We start from the raw sequence: 23,407 nt of genomic DNA, 5'->3' as shown, positions 1-23,407 counted from the left end.
TAGAATCATGTGAGTTATTAGGAAAACGTGTATAAAAAGAGACAACTAAATATTTAATTATTTTATATTTAAAATAAGCTGTTTTCCTCTTTTTCAATTATAGTATTCTACCATTATTTTGTTTAAATAAATTTTGAGAGAGTCTTTTTGGCAGGACTCATATTATTTCCTTCCAGTTTCTCAGACAATTTTGAAAGCTATTTCTGTAATCAAGGAGATGGCAAGATTTCTTAATACAAAGTTCAATTTCAGATGGTTTTATGCTCAAGCTCAAAAATCTGATTGTTTTTCAAATGACTTTTTGGAAATTATTATTTCCCTTTAACTCTGACTAAGCTATTTCAACATGTACAAATCCATAAGGACTGACATTCCCATAAATATACACCTAAAGAGTCTTTCTTTCTATAATTTCCTCTTAAAGACAATGTCCTTGTTAGAAGACTTCCAAAAATGAAATTTTCAGCAGTAACTGATAATCTACTTGGTACCATATTGGACATGGCTGTAATAAATGTTCCCAAAACATGTTATAAACATTTACAGTTCAATATAAAGCTTGAATATGTGGGAACCATAGGATTCTTCTTAAGTATACCCAGATAGCAGCTTCAGATTTACCCAGAATTGACTGAATTACACACTTGAAGCTGAGTATTTGTCCCAGTATAGTTGAGCAACTGTACTGCTATAGCTGGAATAATCATGATTTTGTAGTGATTGTCCAATTAGCTGCAGTGGGCACAACAATGGGACTATTTCCTTCAAAATTCAAAGTGAAATACCAAGCAATATGAATATTACTTTTATAACAGCAGAGGGCAGCATCATATGTTGGATATAGAGATCTCACTACTACATGGGGAGGAAAATAAGAGGACAAAAGGTTGAATAGCTGTTTTATCACCTATGCAATAATAATGACAATAACTCCACTAACACACCTTTCCCCTGGGATAATAGGAAGTAACAGAACTGTGTGCCCTTTTACTCTCTTGGATTTATGACATTAATTTTTATAACTATAAAACTAGAACAAAATATTATGGTCTTTTCACACCTACAGTCATGTAACTTTGGATAAATAAAGCCTGTTTTCTATCAAGTTATTCTTGTCAAAACATTGGTGGAAAGTTTTATTCGTTAATCTCTTACAGTTGTTACTTCGTAGCTTATTTCCTCTGCTAGGTATTTATTTTATTTTATTTGCTCTAGCCTCATACTGCCATCCAACATCACAATCAAAGTTTGAAGAAACCTTCAGATTCCCATTTACTAACTCAACTAAGACCTGGTACATTACAAAAGGGTGATGTGTTTAATCCTCCTCCTAGAGGTCACAGCACCATGGAATTAGCTTTGCAGATGGTTTGCATACAAAGGAAAGATGCAGTAAGTGTTACTATTATATAGTTGAAGGGGTCACTGGAAAGAAAAAGGTTGCTGTAGGCAGAAGGAGTAATGAATGGCCCATATTGAGATACCTCAGAGTGTTTGCTACTAAAATATGTATAAAATCTTTAGGAGCAAATACCTATCTGAGTGTGAACCTTGCTTAAAGAAACGTGTAAACAAGAGAAAAACATGTAACACTATGATCCAAAATCAATGCACAGATGATGAGCCCTGAAAAAAATTCTAGTGAAATGAGGCAGCTCATGCAATTATGATGGTATGTTTACTGATGCTTCAAGCACCTTGAATCACTGGAGGATGCAGTTTTGCCTTCAAAGATGTTATATCTTGGGGGTGGTCACCTGATCTAAAAGGTCTAATTGCTTGGGATGATTTTCCCTTTAAAGTAATTTATATTGCTGAAAGGATGACTCCCTTGGGAGAATATTCTTTGAAATTGTTGCTAACACAGAAAAGATTTTTCCTGCATTCAAGAATGTCTTCTTAAATTTTGCAAATTCTCAAATTGCAAAGGAACTCTTCCGTTTGAAGTATTTTATGCCTCTGGAAGGATTCCTCTTGCCATGAGAACAACCATTATATAAAGGGTGAGCTGGTTCTCTCCTCTTACCCCTGCCAACAAAATCTGTGGCTCTAAGTGCTCTAAGAAGCATACAGTAGCATCTACAGCAGACATTATGTAGTGAATCTTAATTAGGCATATGCAGGTAGTTCAAAATCTGCTCAGGATAGATTATCTGAATGAATACTAGTAAATTATCTTTTTATTATCCCTTTATCGTCCGCTGGGGAGATTGGATGGGATAGCAAGCATCTGATACTTTTTCTTCCCTGGGCTAAAGTGGAAAAAAAAGCAAAATGGTGAGAAGCAAAATGGTACACAGGGGCACTAAAGTTACATGTTTAGGGTGGATTGCTTAAAAAGAGAAGAAGAGACTCTTGTGACATATCATGGAGTCTGCACAGGTGGAGAAGCTCCAAGTACTGTAGTGGCTCACAGCAGGTTGGGGTTTGGTGTCCAGTGAAATAATGGGTAACATTTTCAAAAGCACCTAAGTAATTTCGAAAGTTAATTGATTGTGTCTCTTTGATTTAGGTGCTTCTGAAAATGTTACCCCTTTGTGTCATGGTATAGGAGTGGCAGCGACAAAGCTTAGTGAAAGTCTTTTCTTTTTAAGTGTGCACTGTATCATTTGAACGTGGCAGACACTGATTTTTTTTGCCTTTTCACACGTCACTTTAGCCTTTTTGTACCAGTTTCACCATTTGCCATACGGGGGTAATAGTCCCCAGGGTACTAAAAATGACAACAGGAATTTCTTCACAAAGATTTCAAATATCTGACAGACTAGAAGAACTAGAGTAGGATGCTGTTGCTGCCACCATTTTCGATACCAGCTATATGTACTCTCCAGGGGAGCTTGCCGAATCTAGCTCCGTGGGCGGGAAGTCTCGCTCTGAAAGTGACAGCATTGTAAGTCTAAATGTAACATGATATTGTACCCTCAGTCATCAAGAGGAAAAGATTTTTCCACTTGTCCACATCAAAATTAAAATAAATAAAAGAAAAGAAACAAAGTGCTCGTCCTCCTATCCATCTGTTTGCAAAATTTAATATCCCCTCACCCCCCAGAAAGCAACCAATACATTGGTTGCTGGTATTTTACAAGATGTTGTTCAAGGGACACATGGATACAGTGTCTCCCCAAAACATTTGGAAAAATTCTTTTATTTTTCTATTGTAATCCTTTATTTTCTGGTGCTTACAGAACAGAATGTGGGCAGTTTCCACCTTTATACCATTATTATGCATTTAAGTTTGCTCATTGCCAATCATTATCCTTGGAAATATGTGGAACAGTTAGAGAGATATCTTTGGCAAGAACACTGTCCAACCGAGATCTTTTTCATAAGGCCTTTTCCCTGCAGACATGAAATGTCTATATCTTACATTTACAAAGGTTGGGTTGGGTGCTTATCTTTTATAGTATATGGAAACAAGTCATTCAGGTGAAACTGCTGTAACCCACAAAAGTTTTAAGATGATATCTATATGGAAAACCCTGACTGTTTAAAATGTATTTTGCTCTCTAGGTACCCCCTGTATTCCTATCAGAGTCCTCGCCACACATCCTCAAATTCTGGCATTCAACTTGCTTTTGAAAGTATAGCTTGAGTTCTGAGTGAATTTTTGAGTCCTTTATTTCATCTTAATCTGTTTTCTCATCCACAGTGTGAACTTGGCACAATGGTCGGCACAACTGTTAGAATTCAACTATATAATGTCCAGTATAAGAGAGAGAGAAAGAATTCCATCATAGATTATTTATCCAGATTGTTAATTCCCTGCACAGATGGTTCTGCATAAGACAGTGACAGAGAAGAGTGGCTTTTTAAGCCAATTAAATAGAAACCTTGTCCAAGAAAGATTTTCAGAATGCCTACGCATCTGAATTCATGACGTATTATACTGTGTATTGCGCTTACATTGCCACCCCTCTCCCTCATCCATTCTGCTCACTAATGACATGTCTTCTTTCCATTTCTCCATCAAGTGTCTCCACGTTTTCTCCCCCTGCACAGAATACCCTTTCTGGATCAGTCCACAAGACTACTCCCTTCACTTAACTGAAAACCCTCCTGAAGACCCATCCGTTCTGCAATTCTTACAAGTAAGTATGATGGCATGATTGTAGGGTAACTTGGGATTGTCTACATGTAACATATACACTTAGAAACCACTATGTTATTAAGACTGTACTTTTAGGATGTGTCTAATCACCAGTTGGTGGCCACTTAACTTGTTTGCTATCCCCCTTACCCTTTAGTCACCCATTTGTCTATATCTGGTCTATCTCCCCCTGCCCCTCAAGAGTATAAGCTTTTTGGGCAAGATAATGTGCATTCTTCTGTGTTTGTACAGCACCTACAAGATTGTGGGCATTACTGGAAATTAATAGTAACGATGCTATGGAGAAAGTGAATAATGAAGTGTTGTTTACTCCTTCACTAACACACGAACTAAGAGTCACCTTATTGGGTCCCCATTAAGAAGCACCACTTTTCAGTTTTGGTGCCCAAGGAAATAAGGAATGTGATTTATTTTTTTTAGTCAGTAACTTGATACTTGTAATTTTGCTGCATTTTGTTCCTTTTATCCTCCTTTATTTGATTGATATAAGTTTGTGTAGCTAAACTAATGGTTTCCTTCTCTCTTATGTCTTTTTCTAAGATTCAGTGATTGGGCTTGTCTTTGGCCAGAAGCAAGACATCCTTCAATGAGTTGCCCCAAACCCTGGGCATATATAATTTCATGTGGGAACTGGGGAAAGAGGGGAATGAAAGATAATGAATTGGAACTAGAGAGCACCAAGGAGAAAGAAATTGGTGGGTAGCCTTGTTTTTCATCTACTAACAAATGGGCTGCTCTGTTTTCACTCTTTCAGATCAGAGGACTGTTAGAGATGCTACTGAAGACATGACTAGAGGGCAGCAGTAACCCCTGGTAAATGAAGTTTGTTAAATGATGGGATTGTTCATCTTTTTCATATTTCACTAGAGCTTGAATTCACTTGTCCAACATGTATACACTTAGCATTTTGAACATATCTGATGCACCAGGTCTTAAACCAGGCCTGGGAGTTCGCAGACATCCACTGCATCCTGGCCTCCACCCTATATCTGCTGAAACCTGGTAGGCCAGGAAGCTAATAGGACTCAGGCTCAGCCAACGCACCACCCATGCATGCCTGGCTTCACCAGTTGGTCCAGCCACACCATTTAAGCCAGAAGGAGGCATGGGAAGGCATGAGCAACAAGGTGATTTCCTGTTGTGACTACAAAGGACCTTGCTCATGCCTGCTTCCTGCACCCAGCTCTGTTCCTTACTCCTGCCTCACCCCTGACTCTGCTCCTGTTCCCACCGTGCTCCTTTTTTGTGCTTGATCCTTGCCTCTCCTCTAATTCCTGCTCTTCTGCCTTGCTTTTATCAGTTACCAGCCCTGGCTCTGATCCTGTCTCTGGCTTGGTCTTTGGCTCTAGCATTTGGTATCTGACCTTGGCTCTGACCCAGACCTTCAATTCTTGATTCTGACTCTGGCTTGACCCCTGGTTCTGGTAATTGGCAGTTGACTTGGGTGCTGACCCTCAGCTTTCTTTCCCACCCTAGATTCCTGCTCTGACTACTAGGCCAGACCACCTACACCCCAGTCCATAACAACATGAAAACCTGGAGCTAAAAAGCAAAACTCCCTATATGCAGGAATACCAGCTCTCAGACTGGGCCCAGCAAAGCCCACATGCTATGCCTATTCATCACTGATTGAACCTCTGGAAGTTTAGAGCAATGACTTGCTAATTCAGTATTCACCTGCTGAGCCTTGCGAGTCATTACTCTGAACTTCTGCAACATCCTGCATTACACATGCATGCACTGCACCATCATTTATAGATGCAATGAGAAGAAACCAGATAAGATGAGTCTTTGGGAGAAGGAAAGACATATAACAAATACAAAAATTAAAACACTCGGGAATAAGGCAAATACTGAAAGTAAGAAGTGGGAATGAGACAAATATTGGATTAAGACAAATACTGCTGTAGATTCCAATGTCAATTCTAATAGTGATGGTGAAGATTGGAGTCTGTTGACAGTTGAAGATGAAGGGCTAAGGCAGGAGGCAAAAAATCTTCTAGAATTTAATCCTGTGTCATTGTATTATTTGACTCAGCTGACTCAAATAACTGGGATATAACCAAATAAACTTAAACATGAGCAGTGCACTTAAATACATGAGAATCCAGTAAATTAATGCATATTCTTGATAACTAGAAGTTGACAGATATGGCAATCTTTGCATGTCATCTAGATGTTTTAATATACTTTAATTGTAAATTTTGGTATTTGGACATATCCAAAATAGGTGGTGGGAGGGAGGGGGGACTTCTGAGAGAGGGAGAGAAATAATCCATTTACGGAAATGTAGTGCTGTAGAGAGATATAGAAAACATTTCAGATCTGAAATAGGAAAAGGCATTTGTTAAACAGTTATTGCATGCATAGTAAATTATTTAGAAAATTACTGTTCAACTTCATATATGAATGTCATTAGGAGTCCAGGTTTATCATCATAAAAGGCCAGATTCAGCCACTATTATTCACATTGAATAATATCTTACTCTTGGTGCAGTTCCCTTCAGTCAGGATGTTAGAATCTGGCTAAACGTGAGAAAAGTGACACTGTAGTGTTTTAGGTCATCTGTGAACCATTTTATAATATCAGAAGGGAAAAAGGATAACATTAATTATCAAAGAAGAAATAGGGAAACCCAGAAATTAGGGGTATGGTTTATGAATATTGATTATGAATTTCATGACTGGGCATACAAGTGACAGGCTATTTGTTTGAAGACAAAATTATTAAAATTTATCTTTATTTCAACTGGCAACTTAAAAAAATACTGACACATCCCAGTTTAAGTATTCAAGGGGAGATTTTTAAAGGCACAAATGACAGTTAGGTGTCCTCTTTATTCCAATAAACTTCTTGTGTCATATTTTAGTATTATTCCAGGCCATAACAAAATAATAGTCAGCTGACCAACAAAAGAAAAAAATAAACAAAACCATACACATCCATTCATACACATACTCCTACATGAAAGTTAACTCTGTGGCCTATTGGAAGAGGCAAACATCTTCCTTCCAAATTGTTCAGTCTATATCAGAGCTCCCCACCTCAAACAGTTCAAAATATGACAAAGGAATGACCTAAAATCGTCTACTGTACCATTTAAAAATTATCTGTACGTGCATGATTTCTTCAAACATACACAGAAGTGTTTTGGGGGGATATGCATGATTCTAGGCATTGTGATTGAGCAGAGCTGCTTTGTGGGGGAGATAGGTGGCTATATGTACAGAGTCATAAGGTTTAAGGCCAGAAGAGACCACAAGATCATCCTCCATGAACTTAGTGGACAGCACTTCTATGCTAAAGACAAAAGCCACACGGCTGTATTATTCTGACAATTTTTCACAGCGACTTGTGAGATACTTTGAGAAGAGTTTCCTTTAGTTCTAAAACTGTGGGCCTGATTCTGAGACGCTTTACACTGCTCTGGTGGTGTAATCAGGCATTTAGAGTGTATATTAATTACATTTTCACTTATTTTGAGGTTGCTTTACAATGCCAGGCCAGTATAAAGTGGCTTTTGTGAAAATGAGAATCAGGCCTTGTGTTCCCTTCCTGGAAGCATCTGAAATTCTGGCATAGCCAATACCTCAGGCATTGAGCTGACACAAAAGGATGCTTTCTCCCTCTCTCCAGACTCTTGATCCTTTCTTTTCTTTAACCTCACCTATTATGCCTGAGCCGCATGTACAGTGTGTGGGTTCACAAAACATTATGTACAGTATATGAGAAAGTTATGGTATTATGTACAGTATAGTAGTCTATTGTGTTGTTTAGGCCATAATAAAGAAATACCTAACTACATGTGCATGGAATTGTGTCTGCATATGCAGTTTTCTGGGCAGCCCTTGGCTTCTGTTGCTGTGATAGTCTGGACTTCAGTGGGCATATTTTTACTTCCAGAAATGAAACAGGTATACTTCATGTACATGCTTGTATCCTCAGCCACACCCACTGTTTTTTCCTTCAGTAAAACAAAAAGCCACATTAAAAAACTTTCTAGAAACCACTCCTTCAGTTCCAGCCAAGGATGATGTTCGTGTAGCTCCCATGTCTCTTGTTACTTATGGTTAGTCTTCTGCTCCCCATATCCTGCCTGTCTCCTCCTGTTCAACTGGACACCGATCTGGAGTAACCCCTCCTGCTGATTAAAGAATGAGGGATTAGCAGTCTCCTAGGAAAGCTCCATTCAATTTGCCTCAACTGAATGGATGGATGGGATTACATTACAAGAGCTTTATGGATGGATGGGATTACATTTGGGGAAATAGGTGAATCCTTAGGGTGCCATCAAGCCTATGAAGGACTCCCATGAAGAAAAGAAATCATTTTTATAAGTCTGATATTTGTGTCAGGAGACTAGAAAGAGAGATTTATTTATGTGCTTTGTAGTTGAGAGTGTGGAGACAAGGGAGGGATAGGTATGTCTGAGTAGGGGCATACTAGAATGACAATTAATTTCAGCTGAAAATAAACAACATTCTATAAAAGTCTAATTTTTGAAAGTGAAGAGGCCTCTCGCTTATTTTTTTGTCATCTGAACATGTATTTGCTTCTAAGCATTCTCAGATAATGAATGAATAGAATAACGATATTCACACATCTTAAATTGTCAGTACATAAAGGGTTCTGTTCTGATCCTTTGTATTTATGTGAACATATTCTGTTTCTCCAGATCTTCTGCTTGGCTTAATGGGTGTCCATGCTGCATACTATGTTTCTTTTATGACATGGAACAAACATTAATCTGTAGTGGCATCAGGGTGGGGAAGTGCACAGTTCAAATTCTACATGTGCATCCACATTCAGATTTACTCACAAGGAAGCACCTATGGTACCATTTGCTTTTTTACTGTCAAGTTGCAGATCTGGGTTGTATATCTTCATCCTGGAGCCTTGAGCTGTGTCTTTTGGATTATCTACATCTCAACATCTTTGACCAAAAAAACAGACAATCAGTATATCCCCTCTTGTAAGGAAATGTGGACACTGGAAAGTTCAAGAATTCAAAACCTGTCTTATTGCTGCCTCCTGGACAGATCCCAACTGTCTATTCCTCCTTCATTCTGTCGAGTCACTTTCATCATTGTATTGTCTGTGGCTGTGATACTCATGGCCATGTGCTGCAGAAAGCCCTTAGATTTTTTGAGTCAGCAAGAAGCTAAAAATGCCAGAAGTCTGATAGAGAGACAAATTTTAAGTGACCATTCATGTGACCCAAAAGAATCAGGAGCCAAATTTTCTCTCGTATATTTGTGGTTATTTTGAGGACTTCTCTTGAGATAGATCATAGAGTATCAGGGTTGGAAGGGACCTCAGGAGGTCATCTAGTCCAACCCCCTGCTCAAAGCAGGACCGATCCCCAATTAAATCATCCCAGCCAGGGCTTTTTTTGATGGTTGTCTAAAAGGTTGGTCTCTTGTACAGGACACAGAATAGTTATGTATCTACCTACAACAGACTGCATAGAGATTCATGTGTAATCACGCATATACACAGTGGTCACAGTTAAAAGGTTTCTTCTGTTTTGAACAATGTTGCGCATTTGAAAGATATTCTGTATCCTTAAAATAAGAAACACTGGCACAAGTAATATCTCTAAAAAATGGAAGAAACTTTTTAATGTGCCCATCGTAAGTAAGTGGTGTGTATGTGTGTAAGGGTAAAATATATCGGTGTGTGTTTATGCTCTGTCCTCTTTAGGATTGCTACATTCTATATGAAAAATACAAGGGAGAGGTAGTCAAAGAAAATACCAACAAATAACATTAATTATAGCATCAAAAATTTATCACTGAAAAACAATTAAAGACCAGAAGAAACTTTCTTTTAGGTTTCAGAGTAGCAGCCGTGTTAGTCTGTATTTGCAAAAAGAAAAGGAGGACTTGTGGCACCTTAGAGACTAACAAATTTTTTGGTATGATGTCCATCTCTTTGCATTTGGAATTTGTTAGTCTCTAAGGTGCCACAAGTCCTCCTTTTCTTTTTTCTTTTAGGTAACTGTCAGTGTTGGGTATCAGTGGAGTTATACAGAAAATGAAGGTGGAAAATAAATAGGCATAAAAAGCTATTTAGGGACTGTGAAGAATACATATTTAATAGTTTTGATAAAGGTTTAAGTTCTGAAAGAAATGCAGCAGCAATATTGAGAAAAACCTACATGAAGTAGTGAAACCGAATGAGAAATTGATGCTTTATTTATTACACTGCAATCATCTTCATAATATGCTTGAAGATAAATGGTTAGGCATTCTTTCAGGAAAAAAAGCATAGCAGAATGTTGCATTTGACATAGTGATTATTGATAGTGATGATAAAGTTCAAAACATCGAACAGTGAAAAACCCAAAAGCAATACTAAAAATGGTGGAGTGGAAGTGGAAAATTATGTGAAATGTTCGGGATGTTTCATTTCAGTACCTCTGCCTAATTATACTATCAGCAAATTGTAAAATACATAGACTAGATAAATGTCTCATTAAGTCTTTCACTGTTCACTCTGGGTGCGTGGTGGTGTGCTTGAATAATGAAATATGTAGAAGGACTTTTATCACATGGGGGCAAAAAATAGCAATTTGACAAAAGGGTTTTTTTAAAATTTGGTCTATAGAATAGTATTGTATGGTAATGTATAGTATGGTACAGTATAATAAACATTAAAAAAGCGTGATCCATAAAATATCTGATACAATTCAAAAATGGTTGTACAATACTAAGGCAGAATCTGTGCTCTTTCACAAGTAAGTGGAGATAAGCCCTGATGTGCCCTTCTGAGCATTCGAACACAATATGCTTAGAGTTTAGCAACAATTTTCAAGCCTGGGGGTAGAAACTTAGGCTCCTAAAACTATATTTAGGCACCAAAATGTAATCTATTTTCCAAGATGCTACGAACCTGCAGCTCCCACTGAATTCAAAGGACTTTTCACATATTCTGCACTTTGCAGAATCAGGCCACTATTATTTAGGTGCCTAACTATGGATTTAGGAGCCTAACTTTTGCACAGACACATAGGTGTGTACTGGGTGCATATCTTTAAGAAACTATGGGAGAAGGTTTCCTCTCAATAGCAGCAGTACAAATCTCATTAAAGAAACTAGGAGCTGCTCCTATGTAGCTGAAAAGTGAATTTGGCTCAACCATGGTGACATACATTAGCTTCATACCTGTTCCATAATAAGCCCTGGACCTGCAAAAGACTTAAGGATATGCCTAATTTTGAGCACAAGACTAGTTCCACTGATTTTAACAGGGCTACTCATGTGCTAAACATTAAGCTCATACTTAAGTCCTTTGCAGTACTGGGGCCATGGTGCACAATTTCCAACAAGATTAAATGGTACAGCAAATGGTGTTTTCATGGCTTTCAGGGTAACTTGCAGACACTTTATACCTATCATATCATATACCTATTGGTTTAAACATACTGATGTTTGACTTAAGAATATAAAGCTGGCTGTAGTGAATTAGGTGCTTCAAATCAAATTTGATAATTATTTACTTATATAAATTTGCTCTGAGCTGATGACAGAGGAAGCAAGATAGCTATATGTTACACTAAAGTCAGAAATACCACACACATAAAATCTCTCCTGTTAGTTATACAAGTATCCCTGATAATATTATCTTCTGAGATGCTGAAAGGAACTTCTATGCAACATACTATGGGAATGCGAGGAAACATTAATAAATTCAACACTGGCCTAAGGCTGAAACTCATTCTGCAGGAAGCCATCTTCGGATCACAATGGGCATATGCTAGAATGAGGAGAGTAGGAGTGAGAGATAATATAAGGTGTTAAAATTATGGATAGGCCAGGAATGGATATCAGTTACTCCCACTATTGAGATGCAACTTAGTTTATTCTTTTGGGAATGAAATAATAATTAGAATTAATCAGATTTTAAATAGTGCTAGCCTATGTGCCAAATCTTTACAGTAGAAGATTCTAGCACTGTGTGCCCCAGGAACATTTTTTGCTCAGAGCAGGTGCAATTACTAAAAATACCCTATTACTTTAAAAAAAAAAAAAAAAAGTGTGTGTGTGGGGGGGAGGATGGGGGAAATCCACACCAGGTTTGACTATTGTAGACTAGTACAACTTATTTAATGAGTCATTGAGTTCTACAAGAATTTGTAGAATTACAAATTGTAGAATTAATTTCTGGAAATATGGTTCTCCATTATAGAAATGTAGTGGTTGCATTTTTCACAGAACATTTTTTCTAAGATGTTTGCATTAATAGGGACTACAATTTGCAGTATTTCAAGGCATTGAAATTATTTTCAATCTTCTTCACTATAATCTGTGATACTAATGCTATTAAGTTCTTACACAATGCTTTTTATCCATATTGCTTTTCACCAAAATAAAAAGAGCAAGTGCTATCTCTATTGTTTTCATTATATCCAAGCTCATCGTAAGTGGATGCACTGTCCACTGTTCAGAGTACAGTTGGTAGCATATTCAATTCCAGATTCAAACAGTCATGACTCTTTTTGACTAGTTTATAGAATGGTTGAAATATTTTGAAAATTGAAAATTTCAAAGCAAAGAATTTGGGGAAAATATACATTTTTGATGAGCTCTAGCTAAGTCCAGGTCTGGGTCAGAAGTTTATAGCTTTATATCTATCTCTGTTAGAAGCCCAACCAAAACTCGAGATCTGACAATCTTCAAAAAATTTGGAGTATTAGGAATCCATTCTGGAATATTTCAACTTTGGGCCCAAATTTTACCAGGTTCACAATTTTCTGATAGTATACATGTGTCCTTTCATAATAAAAACAAGTGTCTATGGGAAGACAGAACCTTAAACTTCACTAACTGGAAACAGAGTTGAAAGTAAAAGTAATTATTTAAAATTATACAGATCCAGAGTAATTTTACCTCAGAGTGCACAAAGTCCTATGTGGTCACTGTTTAAAGGTCAGCAAGTGCCAAAAATTATCACAAAGTGGTAAAATCCTGAAGCCATGATATTCCACCTATGTTGAAGGTTATTCTCTTCCCTGCAAATTGAATTTTATTGAATAACATTGAGTTTTTGTACAAAAGTGACTCCCCAAAAGAAAAGTGGAATTTTAAGGCTCCAGGTCTATATTTGAAATACCATAGTTGTTCCCTGTACTTCATATGACAAATCTCAGTTACATCTCATGCTATGTAGTAGCTGCTTATAAATATTGACTTTCAATGGTGAGCACTATATCAAGCCCTCCTGGTTGCTACCTACATAGTATCAACAATTATAGTCTCCAAGTTTCAAGACAAGATAAATTTGTAATTCTTGAATCCAAATCAGGACAAAATACTGTCCATTTGTTCCAATTTCCTAAGTGTTCTTCAGCTTCTTAAGTGTTTCCATCCTGCCGTCTCCTTTCAGACCCAAACTCTGCATGCTTTATGCCTTCGGTTTTCAAACAAAGAATAGTAAGTTAGTGATTTCTGTTGGAGCCACAGTCCTTTTTCAAGTCCTTTCTTTCAGCTCATGCTGTTTCTCTCATCCTCAAACTTCATGGTAGTGCTTTCTAATTCAATTGCGCTTAAATTTTTAGCCACCTGGAAAGGTGAATTAATATCCAAACCATTTTTATGTAATGTAACCCTAGAAAACTGCTATATTGGACATAACATCAAACCAGTTTAAATTCTCACTAATTCAAAGCAAAACTATTCTGCAACACCATCTAGTGATGCTGAAATGCACATTCATTATAAATATATATTTCTAGAGCTATTGCAGTAACTATCTTAAATAATTATACTGTGATGGTATATACAGGTTATTATTCAATATTCCAGCATCTATATATTGCTTGTTTGGGAAAAAATACATTGAAAGGAAATAAAAATAAACTGTATATGCTTCCCTGAGATGTAACTGACTTGCAGAAAGTGGAAAGATAGTACAAAAGATGGGAGACCATATAATATGCAACATTATGTTTATAGGAATAGCTATCTAATCTATAGTTAGAACAGTTTAAAGGATAGTTTTTGTTCTTTCTCTGAAACACAAATACACATAACTATCCTATGTTTCAGAGAATGTTTCCGTCAATTCAGAGAAACATAGGATATGTATCCTATACATATTATTCTCTTTTACATATTCTAGGTATGCTTCAATCTGAACAATTTACATGTCTGGGATAATGCATCAATTTTTAAAGGCATTTCAATTTGTAAATCTTAATAAATTAGAAATTCTTAGATGAAAATAATTTATGTGAAAAGTGTATTATTATAATAACACTAATTTGTCATTTTATACAGATATACTGAATATAAAATACTTCTCCAGCAAAGATATTGCTGATAGTTTTTCTTGAGGAAGGTTAAATTGTAGGGACTTAAACACGTTGGCAGTGTCACATGAACAGATTAATGAAGACCAAACTACTGGAGTTACTGCACTGAACAAAAAAAAACTACCAAAGATAAATTACTAGCTAGATAGTAATAGGTTAGTTTTGTTTATGCTGTAGCCTCTCTATGACATTTTTGTCTTCTACTGCTTCCAGAGAAGTAGATGGACTTGTATAAAATGTAAACCTTCTTGTACTGTGCCTTTCCAGTACATTTTTTCAGTTCTGTTAAATGTATTAAGAACACCAAAATCACACTTCTCTCTGTGGCAGAATTTAAACGTCAATATTTTTAAAATAACTATAAAAATATTGGTCTTTCTAAAATTCCAGGGGACTACTATATCTATCTGTCTACACAGCGATGGTTTTAGAGGTGGGCATTTTAATCTCTCACCTCAAAGATTTCTTGTATGTAATCCTGTTTGAGAGAGAGAATAATATCTAATACTTGTTCATTAGCACTATTCATATAACTAAAACACACCACTGGGACTTAAAGTGATCCACTCCATCAATTATTCTCCTGCTCCCATGCCAGTTGGCACACACACTCTTGCTACATGTGTGTTTGCATGCATGCATGTGTGTGAGAGGATGTTTGTGGTATGGAGGAAGGCTGAAAGACTGGATTGCTACAGAAGAAAGCATCTGCTATACAGTGCAGTTTAACAGAAGAGAATTTAATAGCATATTTCAACTCTTCTCTTTGCTGAAAACTCTTACTGTCCTAGGATAGTATTAGGTCCTGATTATGCAACTTCTTTTGTATGGTTGGACAGGCTCCATGAGGCAAAAAAATCCATCCGTGTGTAAGAAATTGCAGGATCAGGGTCTAATCTATTTATAAACATTTTAATGACTCATATGTTTTGCAAATCTATTTAGTACATATCACATTAGTAATTACATTACATTAATTAGTAATTACATTAGTACATATTACATTAGTAATATTTAAGGTTATAAAAGGATTTCAGTTGCAGTCTAGTCTCCTGCTTTCGCTTGCTCTTAACCTCCCAAAACATTTTCTTTTTGAGTTTTTATTTTTCTATTCTTGATCTGTCCCTGAAGGCAAAAATTGGGGGTAATTGTATTATTAATTAATTATTATGATTATTTATTTATTATTATCTATATCACAGTAGTGCCTAGAGTTCCCCACTGAAATTGGGGTCCTGTTGTGCTAAGCACAGTACATACACATAGTAAGAACTAATCCTGTCACAAAGACTGTGTTTAAGTGATTTGGGGTTATGCAGTATATAGATTAGAAATGCAAAATGCTAAAAGTTCCAGTTCAGTCTGAAATTAGTTCTCAGTGAGGTGTAGCAAGTTTAATAATACAGAAAAAATATTGGATTTAACTTACAGAGGAATTCTAAGTTCATACATTCTGAGTAGCATGGGGCAAATGAGGATGGAGACAGACATCTGGAAATTTTGACCAAGTGGCTGCAAAGTTATTTAAAACACACTCAGAAGGCAAGGCAGGGAGGATTACTTCTGAGGGGTGACCTGTCTGGGCAGAATCAAAGATGGAGGAGGGCAGGTGAGGCTGCTCCCTGGCTACCCCTAGCTCTTGCCCTTTGAAGCTCTCTTGTAGAGCCCCATAAACATTTTAGGGCATGTCCCACCCGCTTAAACCAAGGCCTATGAGTCCTTCTATTGCAGGGACTGCCAGGCCCAAGATTGTGGGCCTGTTACTGTGCAGAAAAAACACTAAGCCTCATAGAAGTGCTCAGAATTCATTTCCAGGAGAAGTTAATTCTCTGTGTTGAAGAAGGGTGCTTAGCCTCTACCCATGATTCCTTGAAATCCTATCACACCTTGTTTCTGGCCATCCTTAATGAAGGGGAAACCTGTATTTCCACTGCCACGACTTACTGCCCAAAGATCTGATCCTGTGAATCTATAAACATGTAACTGTGTCCTAGACCCATTCAGAATCATTACCCTAACACCAGCTCCAGTCTTGGCAAATTCAAGCAAACTACTGCTACAGCCCAAAATATGACAACAAACCCAGAAGCTAAATGCATCTATGCAGTTATCCAACAATATTTTCAAACCTGCCAGTGTAACTCTCACACCTCCTGGGTGTGGTGTTCTGTCCCATCTAGTGGCACCAAGACCACTCAGAGAGACATTAACGAGGAGTCCAGTGGTACCTTAAAGGCTAACAGATTTATTTGGGCAAAGGCTTTCATGGATAAAATACCCACTTCTTCAGTTGCATGGAGTGAAAATTACAGATCCAGGCTGTCATAAATATAAAGGGAAGGGTAAACCCCTTTGAAATCCCTCCTGGCCAGGGGAAAGCTCCTCTCACCTGTAAAGGGTTAAGAAGCTAAAGGTAACTTCGCTGGCACCTGACCAAAATGACCAATGAGGAGACAAGATACTTTCAAAAGCTGGGAGGAGGGAGAGAAACAAAGGGTTTGTGTGTCTGTCTGTAGTCGTCTTGGCCGGGGACAGAACAGGAATGGAGTCTTAGAACTTTTAGTAAGTAATCTAGCTAGGTATGTGTTAGATTATGATTTCTTTAAATGGCTGAGAAAAGAATTGTGCTGAATAGAATAACTATTTCTGTCTGTGTATCTTTTTTGTAACTTAAGGTTTTGCCTAGAGGGGTTCTCTATGTTTTTGAATCTAATTACCCTGTAAGATATCTACCATCCTGATTTTACAGGGGGGATTTCTTTATTTCTATTTACTTCTATTTTTTATTAAAAGTCTTCTTGTAAAACACTGAATGCTTTTTCATTGTTCTCAGATCCAAGGGTTTGGGTTTGTGGTCACCTATGCAAATTGGTGAGGCTTTTTATCCAACATTTCCCAGGAAAGGGGGGGTGCAAGTGTTGGGAGGATTGTTCATTGTTCTTAAGATCCAAGGGTCTGGGTCTGTAGTCACCTAGACAAATTGGTGAGGCTTTTTACCAAACCTTGTCCAGGAAGTGGGGTGCAAGGTTTTGGGAAGTATTTTGGGGGGAAGGACGCGTCCAAACAGCTCTTCCCCAGTAACCAGTATTAGTTTGGTGGTGGTAGCGGCCATTCCAAGGATAACGGGGGTAATATTTTGTACCTTGGGGAAGTTTTGACCTAAGCTGGTAAAGATAAGCTTAGGAGGTTTTTCATGCAGGTCCCCACATCTGTACCCTAGAGTTCAGAGTGGGGGAGGAACCTTGACATGGTGGCACAGTGGTGGGATTAACCTGAAATCATTTTGAGATCCAGTTGAGATTTTTTGAACTAGAAATACAGATTTTAAAAAGGAATTTTTAGGAAGTCCAGAAGGCAGCTTTGAAACTGAAAGCAGCTTGGTTTCTCTCTGCTTTGTGGCCAAGCAGAGACAAAAGGGGATTATCTTGTGAATTGCAGGTTTTCTTTGCCTGGAGGCAGGGTACTTAACTCCTGCAGGGAAATTCACAGTCTTCCAACCCAGAGGTTTTTTTTTTTTTTTCTCTTTTCTTCCTAAAAGTAAATAGGGGGTGTGTGCTCTACCCATTTGCCTGGAGACAAAAGTGGCAGGGTTTTTTTTAGGATTTTGATTTTTTTTTTTGTTTTACAAGGAGCACAGGTTTGAAAAGAAATTTTTTTCTTCTTTGGGCTGGGTAAGCAGGTTTCCAAGTAGTTGGAGGTTTTTTGCTTTAATTTGGGCCCAGAGCAGAGACAAGGGAATTGTCTTTTTCTGTAGGCTGACAATCACTATCAGAGAATAGGTATTCTATTCCAGCACAGCAAAATTTTACAGCCAAGTTTTGTTTGTTTATTTCTAAACCTCGGGTGTAAAGTTAGTTAAAAACAGAGAGGTTAGAATGGCCAAATCCTCAGCTCGACTACAGCTGGAATTAGCCAAATTTCAGGCTGAGGAAAAACAAAGGGAACATGAAAGACAGATAGAACTCATGCAGCTGAAGAAGGAACAAGAAAGGGAGGCAGAACAACACCAAGAGGCTGCCCACAAGAGGGAAATGGAGGCAAGGAAGCATGTGGAGGAGGAGAGGGAAAAAGAGAGGAAGCATGTGGAGGAGATGGAGAGGATAAAGGCCCAGCAGAATATACCAACAAACCCTAGCAATCCTTCTCCAGGTACCACTTCCCATCCCAGAAAGTTCCCCACCTACAAGGCAGGTGATGATACTGAGGCCTTCTTAGAAAACTTCGAAAGGGCCTGCCTTGGGTACAACATCTCTACTGACCAATACATGGTAGAGCTGAGGCCGCAGCTCAGTGGACCCTTAGCTGAGGTGGCAGCTGAAATGCCTAAAGAACACATGAACAAGTATGAACTGTTTAAATCCAAGGCGAGAGTCAGAATGGGGATAACACCCGAGCAGTCTCGTCGGAGGTTCAGAGCCCTAAGGTGGAAACCAGACATGTCATTTACCCGACATGCCTACCACATTGTAAAACATTGGGATGCCTGGATATCAGGAGCAAGTGTTGAATCTCCAGTAAATTTGCCCTTCCTAATGCAAATGGAACAATTCTTAGAGGGTGTTCCTGAGGAAATAGAAAGATACATCCTAGATGGGAAACCCAAAACTGTAATCGAGGCGGGAGAGATTGGAGCCAGATGGGTGGAGGTGGCAGAGAAGAAGAAAACTGGTCGCAGTTGGAGCGGAGACCAGAAGGGACCACCCCAGACCACACCCTATTACCGGGGGCCGCCCAAAGCCCCACCTACCTCCCAAAGAACCCTCCAGACCCCTTATCGTCCCACCACCCCGTTCTCCAGCAACCCTCCTCGCCCCAGTGACCCGTCAGCTGGACGATGTTTTAAGTGTAACGAGCTGGGGCATGTAAAGGCCAACTGCCCCAAGAACCCCAACAGATTACAGTTCATTGCACCGGAATCACACCAGAGGTCCACAGGCCCAGATACCTCCCAGATACCCTTGGAGCGGAGGGAAACTGTGAGTGTGGGTGGGAAGAAGGTCACCGCGTGGAGGGACACCGGAGCACAAGTGTCAGCTATCCATGCTTCCTTAGTGGACCCCAATTTAATCAACCCAGAGATCCAAGTGACGATTCAACCCTTCAAGTCCAACTCTTTCAATTTGCCTACAGCCAAGTTGCCTGTCCAGTACAAGGGCTGGTCAGGAATGTGGACTTTTGCAGTCTATGATGATTATCCCATCCCCATGCTGTTGGGGGAAGACTTGGCCAATCATGTGAAGCAGGCCAAGAGGGTGGGAATGGTCACCCGCAACCAGGCTAAACAAGCCGTGAGGCCTAGCTCTGTTCCGGAAACTTCTATCAGGACCCAGTCAGAGGTGATGGACCTGGACCCCAGGCCAATGTCTGCAACAGCAGTAGTGGATCCAGTCCCGGAGACCCAGACGGAACCAGTCCCAGAACCGGAACCAGCCGAACAACCAACACCAGACCCCGTGTCAGCACTGAATCCAGTACTTGCAACCTCAACACCAGAGGGCCCCACCGAACCTGAACTGGCAGCAGCCGATAACCCTACACAAGAGGCTCAGCCGGAGCCTGAATCCCAACATAGTGCACCAGCGGAGAGCGGTTCACAGTCAACAGAAACAGCTCCATCCCCTATATCGCTTCCAGAGGGACCAAGCCTAGGTCCACAATCCCATGAGGAACTGATGTCTCCAGCATCAAGGGAACAGTTCCAGACCGAACAGGAAGCAGATGAAAGCCTCCAGAGAGCTTGGACGGCGGCACGGAGCAACCCACCGCCTTTCAGCTCTTCTAATCGATCCAGGTTTGTTGTAGAAAGAGGACTTTTATACAAGGAAACTCTTTCTGGGGGACACCAGGAAGACTGGCATCCTCAGAGACAGTTGGTAGTTCCAACTAAATACCGGGCCAAGCTCTTGAGCTTAGCCCATGATCACCCTAGTGGCCATGCTGGGGTGAACAGGACCAAAGACCGTTTGGGGGGGTCATTCCACTGGGAGGGAATGGGCAAGGATGTTTCTACCTATGTCCAGTCTTGTGAGGTGTGCCAAAGAGTGGGAAAACCCCAAGACCAGGTCAAAGCTCCTCTCCAGCCACTCCCCATCATTGAAGTTCCATTTCAGCGAGTAGCTGTGGATATTCTGGGTCCTTTTCCGAAAAAGACACCCAGAGGAAAGCAGTACATACTGACTTTCATGGATTTTGCCACCCGATGGCCGGAAGCAGTAGCTCTAAGCAACACCAGGGCTAAAAGTGTGTGCCAGGCACTAGCAGACATTTTTGCCAGGGTAGGTTGGCCCTCCGACATCCTCACAGATGCAGGGACTAATTTCCTGGCAGGAACTATGAAAAACCTTTGGGAAGCTCATGGGGTAAATCACTTGGTTGCCACTCCTTACCATCATCAAACAAATGGCATGGTGGAGAAGTTTAATGGAACTTTGGGGGCCATGATACGTAAATTCGTAAATGAGCACTCCAATGATTGGGACCTAGTATTGCAGCAGTTGCTCTTTGCCTACAGAGCTGTACCACATCCCAGTTTAGGGTTTTCCCCATTTGAACTTGTATATGGCCGTGAGGTTAAGGGGCCATTGCAGTTGGTGAAGCAGCAATGGGAGGGATTTACACCTTCTCCAGGAACTAACATTCTGGACTTTGTAACCAACCTACAAACCACCCTCCGAACCTCTTTAGCCCTTGCTAGAGAAAACTTACAGGACGCTCAAAAAGAGCAAAAAGCCTGGTATGATAAACATGCCAGAGAGCGTTCCTTCAAAGTAGGAGACCAGGTCATGGTCTTAAAGGCGCTCCAGGCCCATAAAATGGAAGCATCGTGGGAAGGGCCATTCGTGGTCCAGGAGCGCCTGGGAGCTGTTAATTATCTCATAGCATTCCCCACCTCCAACCGAAAGCCTAAGGTGTATCATATTAATTCTCTAAAGCCCTTTTATTCCAGAGAATTAAAGGTTTGTCAGTTTACAGCCCAGGGAGGAGACGACGCTGAGTGGCCTGAAGGTGTCTACTACGAAGGGAAATGTGCTGGTGGTGTGGAAGAGGTGAACCTCTCCATGACCCTTGGGCGTATGCAGCAACAGCAGATCCAAGAGCTGTGCACTAGCTACGCGCCAACGTTCTCAGCCACCCCAGGACTGACTGAACGGGCATACCACTCCATTGACACAGGTAATGCTCACCCAATTAGGGTCCAACCTTACCGGGTGTCTCCTCAAGCTAAAACTGCTATAGAACGGGAGATCCAGGATATGTTACAGATGGGTGTAATCCGCCCCTCTGAAAGTGCATGGGCATCTCCAGTGGTTCTAGTTCCCAAACCAGATGGGGAAATACGTTTTTGCGTGGACTACCGTAAGCTAAATGCTGTAACTCGCCCAGACAACTATCCCATGCCACGCACAGATGAACTATTAGAGAAACTGGGAAGGGCCCAGTTCATCTCTACCTTGGACTTAACCAAGGGGTACTGGCAGGTACCGCTAGATGAATCTGCCAAGGAAAGGTCAGCCTTCATCACACATCTCGGGCTGTATGAATTTAATGTACTCCCTTTCGGGCTGCGAAATGCACCCGCCACTTTCCAAAGACTTGTAGATGGTCTCCTAGCGGGATTAGGAGAATATGCAGTCGCCTACCTTGACGATGTGGCCATATTTTCGGATTCCTGGGCAGACCACCTGGAACATCTACAAAAAGTCCTTGAGCGCATAAGGGAGGCAGGACTAACTGTTAAGGCTAAGAAGTGTCAAATAGGCCTAAACAGAGTGACTTACCTTGGACACCAGGTGGGTCAAGGAACTATCAGCCCCCTACAGGCCAAAGTGGATGCTATCCAAAAGTGGCCTGTCCCAAAGTCAAAGAAACAGGTTCAATCCTTCTTAGGCTTGGCCGGTTATTACAGACGATTTGTACCGCACTACAGCCAAATCGCTGCCCCACTGACAGACCTAACCAAAAAGAAACAGCCAAATGCTGTTCAGTGGACCGGAAAGTGTCAGAAGGCCTTTAACAAGCTTAAAGCGACACTCATGTCTGACCCTGTACTAAGGGCCCCAGACTTTGACAAACCGTTCCTAGTAACCACAGATGCATCCGAGCGTGGTGTGGGAGCAGTTTTAATGCAGAAAGGACCTGATCAAGAATTCCACCCTGTAGTGTTTCTCAGCAAAAAACTGTCTGAGAGGGAAAGCAACTGGTCAGTCACTGAAAAAGAATGTTATGCCATTGTCTACGCTCTGGAAAAGCTACGCCCATATGTTTGGGGACGGCGTTTCCACCTGCAAACCGACCATGCTGCACTAAAGTGGCTTCACACCGTCAAAGAAACTAACAGAAAACTTCTTCGGTGGAGTTTAGCTCTCCAAGATTTTGATTTCGACATCCAACACATCTCAGGAGCTTCTAACAAAGTGGCTGATGCACTCTCCCGTGAAAGTTTCCCAGAATCAACTGGTTAAAATCGTCCTTGAGATGTGGAAAATATTGTTAGTCTTTATGTACTTGGTAGTATATTTAGAGATGCATGTGTCTTATTAACTCTGTTTTCCTAGAGCTCCAGGAAGAAATCCCAGCCAGTGTTTCACCCTAGCTGAGATTTGGGGGGCGTGTCATAAATATAAAGGGAAGGGTAAACCCCTTTGAAATCCCTCCTGGCCAGGGGAAAGCTCCTCTCACCTGTAAAGGGTTAAGAAGCTAAAGGTAACCTCGCTGGCACCTGACCAAAATGACCAATGAGGAGACAAGATACTTTCAAAAGCTGGGAGGAGGGAGAGAAACAAAGGGTTTGTGTGTCTGTCTGTAGTCGTCTTGGCCGGGGACAGAACAGGAATGGAGTCTTAGAACTTTTAGTAAGTAATCTAGCTAGGTATGTGTTAGATTATGATTTCTTTAAATGGCTGAGAAAAGAATTGTGCTGAATAGAATAACTATTTCTGTCTGTGTATCTTTTTTGTAACTTAAGGTTTTGCCTAGAGGGGTT

Source organism: Lepidochelys olivacea (assembly GCF_965140295.1).
Source record: "Lepidochelys olivacea isolate rLepOli2 genome assembly, chromosome: 11".
NCBI lineage: Eukaryota > Metazoa > Chordata > Testudines > Cheloniidae > Lepidochelys > Lepidochelys olivacea.
This window is presented reverse-complemented; position numbering follows the sequence as displayed.